The sequence below is a fragment of the Budorcas taxicolor genome, chromosome 5, assembly GCF_023091745.1.
Source record: "Budorcas taxicolor isolate Tak-1 chromosome 5, Takin1.1, whole genome shotgun sequence".
Classification (NCBI taxonomy): Eukaryota; Metazoa; Chordata; class Mammalia; order Artiodactyla; family Bovidae; genus Budorcas; species Budorcas taxicolor.
The window spans coordinates 110,704,147-110,708,395 of record NC_068914.1 but is presented as its reverse complement, the minus strand read 5'-3'; positions in this window follow the sequence as shown (position 1 = coordinate 110,708,395).

Below are 4,249 nucleotides of genomic sequence, written 5' to 3'. Positions count from 1 at the left end.
TCTCCTTGCAGTTCAATGGACTCTCAAGAGTCTTCTCCAGCACCACACTTTAAAAGCATCAATTCTTCAGCACTCAGCTTTCTTCACAGTCTAACTCTCACATCCATACATGACCACTGGAAAAACCATAGCCTTGACTAGACAGACCTTTGTTGGCAATGTCTCTGCTTTTGAATATGCTATCTAGGTTGGTCATAACTTTTCTTCCAAGGAGTAAGCGTCTTTTAATTTCATGGCTGCAGTCACCATCTGCAGTGATTTTGGAGCCCCCCAAAATAAAGTCTGACACTGTTTCCACTGTTTTCCCATCTATTTCCCATGAAGTGATGGGACCAGGTGCCATGATCTTTGTTTTCTGAATGTTGAGCTTTAAGCCAACTTTTTCACTCTCCTCTTTCACTTTCATCAAGAGGCTTTTGAGTTCCTCTTCACTTTCTGCCATAAGGGTGGTGTCATCTGCATGTCTGAGGTTATTGACATTTCTCCCAGCAATCTTGATTCCAGCTTGCGCTTCTTCCAGCCCAGCATTTATTATGATGTACTCTGCATAGAAGTTAAAGAAGCAGGGTGACAATATACAGACTTGACATACTCCTTTTCCTATTTGGAACCAGTCTGTTGTTCCATGTCCAGTTCTAGGACTATATAATTTTATTCAACTTAAGGATATTTGTCTTTTGACTCTGAAGTTTAATAAATTCCTATTTATTGTGATTACTGATATATGATTTCTTTTAGTTGTTTAGTTTTTAATTTTATTTTTTCCATGCCTTCTTTTTCTTTTTTTGGTGATTTCTTTCTCCCTGCTTTCTTGAAATTAGTTGAGTTTTCTTTATTCTCTCTTTCCCTATCATTAAACTTTAGAAACAGTATGTATATTATAGGTATTGTGTATGTATTGAGCAGTATAGTGATCCATAGGTATTGGCCCTTGAATAATGCAGGGGATAGGATCACCAGTTCCCTGTGTGATCAGAAATCTTCACATAATTTTTGACTCCCTCCAAACTTTACTGAAAATAGCCTACTGTTGACCAGAAGCCTCACTGATAAAGGAAACAGTTTATTAACACATATTTTGTATGTTGTATGTATTATATACTGTGTTATAGAAATAAGTTATTAAAAAAGTAAGCTAAAGAAAAGAAAATATTAAGAAAATCATAAAAGAAAACATATTTGTAATACTATACTATATTTATTAATACTGTAAGTTTATATCATCCATTTCAAGATGAATCATCCGTCAGTGCCTGCATCGATATTGTCTTCTATGATGCGAAATGCTGTAGATATCATACTTATCACTAATGTTAGACATCAGAAATGAAAAGACAACATAAAAAGAAATTCATACTTATTTACAGGAATAAAGATTCATGTGTTAATAATGAAGAAGCACCAATGTGTTTGCTTTGTGGTAGGCTGTGTGTGTGCTCCTGCTCAGCCATGTCTGACTCTTTGTGACACTTTGGACTGTATAGTCCACCAGGCTCTTCTGTCCATTGGATTTCCCAGGCAAGAATACTGGAGTGTGTTACCATTTCCTTCTCTAATAGTAGCCTAGAGTAATCCATGTGATTGCTTCACGGTAGCCTAGCCTATACAGTAATGAATGGTTATTTTTTAAAAATTACTGGATACAGTATTACAGTCATAATACAGTTTTGAAGGCACTGCTACTGATTTTAAAAAAGCACTTATTGTGACAATAGGCAGATACAAAATTTCTCCAGTTGTGAGAAAGAGATAGGAGACATATAGTTCAGTTCAGTTCAGTTCAGTTCAGTCGCTCAGTCATTTCCGACTCTTTGCGACCCCATGAATCGCAGCACGCCAGGCCTCCCTGTCCATCACCAACCCCCAGAGTTCACTCAGACTCATGTCCATCGAGTCAGTGATGCCATCCAGCCATCTCATCCTCTGTCATCCCCTTCTCCTCCTGCCCCCAATCCCTCCCAGCATCAAAGTCTTTTCCAATGAGTCAACTCTTCTCATGCGGTGGCAAAAGTACTGGAGTTTCAGCTTTAGCATCATTCCCTCCAAAGAAATCCAAGGGCCGATCTCCTTCAGAATGGACTGGTTGGATCTCCTTGCAGTCCCAGGGACTCTCAAGAGTCTTCTTCAACACCACAGTTCAAAAGCATCAATTCTTCGGTGCTCAGCCTTCTTCACAGTCCAACTCTCACATCCATACATGACTACTGGAAAAACCATAGCCTTGACTAGACGGACCTTAGTCGTATAGTACAGTAATGTAATTCTTTGAAAGCGAAGTTATAAAACAATAAGAAAATTAGCACATTGCTAATTTTATATTAAATATTGCTCACCTTATGCCTATGTAAGGATAAACTAATATCTATGTACATTTGATGCATTCATGATATACCTTTTTCTTAATTTTTTCAATAGTTCCTGGCTATACAGTTTATCTGCAGGTTTTTTCAAGATGTAAGTCTTCAAAAAATTTTCCAATATATTTATTAGAAAAAATCCACATATAAGTGGACCAACACAGTTCAAACCCATGTTGTCAAGGTTAAATTCTATTTTATTTGCATACTTTTAGTGGGTACTCGTAATTTTTAACTCTGTATTCCCAAAGTACAAAGTATAACAATATTTCTACATTCCTCCTGAACAAAATGAAACATTTAGATCACTCATTCCTTAGTTTATGTTATTTTTGTCTAAATTGTAACTCCAGTATGTTTATTTTTTAAACCTTCCCAATTGATCTTCTTTTGAAAAACAGTTCATGTTTGTTTATATTTTCCCGTGTGTTCGGCATTTTATTTTTCCACCATTGTATCTTCAGTTTCAAGATCCTTCTTATTCAAGTCCGTCCTTTAGTAGCCTTCTTTCACGAAGTGTCTCTGATGACAAACTGCCTCAGTGATTACATGTCTGCAATATCTTTATTTCACTTTCACTCTTGAATTTTAGTTAAGCTGGACATTGTTCCACACCCTTTACTGACTTCAATTTTTGTTGCTGGGAAGTCTTTTGTCAATCTAATTATCATTCTTCAGGAGAGAATATATTTTTGCCCTATTGCTACATTAAAATAAGTTTTCTCTTCAGTTCCATTATGATTTATCAGATGCGGATTTTACCCTACTTGGTACTAATGTGCTTCCTTAATCTATGGATCCATGTTTTTAAAAAATTTTCAAAAATATCTTTGAATATTTTCTTATTCTCTTCTTAATTCTCTTCTTCCCAAATACCTATTGAAATGGTAATGTATCACTATATTCTATACTTCCTGTCACTAACATGCCTTTAAAATGTCATAGATTCCAATTTTCCATCCTTTTATGCAGCATTCTGTGTGATTTCCTCATATTTAGTTCCAGATCAGTATTTTTTGTTTCTTGTATATAACCTGTCGTTAATTTGTGTATCAGATTTTTAATTTAACTAAGGTTAGATTAGGCAGTTCCATTTAGTATTCTTTCTGAGCCAGTTGTGTTTTAGTTTTCAGTCTATGTTGAAAATAAAGATTTTTGTTTCCTATTTTATAATCTCCTTCAGACATAATAATATCTGAAATTATGGAGGTGCTAATCCTTTCTTGATTCTCGCTTATAGGGGATCTTCCCTTATGTAATTTGTAATTTTTGACTGTGAGTTCATCTTTATCTATATTTTCTTTCTTATACAGATAAAAAAAGAAATACCTCACATGCCAAAGCAGAAGTGATTCCACATTCTATGCAATAGGTTCATGTGTTTCTGGTTTCTATCTAAGACAAATTCTTACATGCATTTCTTTGCTTAGATTACCAGTGCTATGTGCATTCCAAGACCATACCTGCAACTGTTTCAAGCTTCTGCAATAGCTGATATTTCTGGGGAAAGTGGTGACTTTTTGTCCTGCCTAGAGCCCCAAGGCAAGACCAACATTCTTGCTGCTCTCTTGACTTTGTGGGTGGGATTCTTGCATGGTGAGGCAGCCCCACCAGGGTAAGAATCTTATGCATGTGCTTCAGCTCCAATAGCACATTAAGGCAGGCCCAAGGCCATATCCTGTCTGTGTTCTTTCCCTATAGGAACATGAAACCCTAATTCCTAGCTATTGGGATATGCATCTGAACTGCTATCTTATTCATCAGTTCAGTCTTCATTCTGGCTGTTCATTCTGGTATCTAGGAGTTTCTCTTTATTTTGAACTCATGCATGTTTAACTAAATGATGTTATATTTTATCTAAAAAGTGTGTGTTTAGTCCAGGAAAGGGCTTT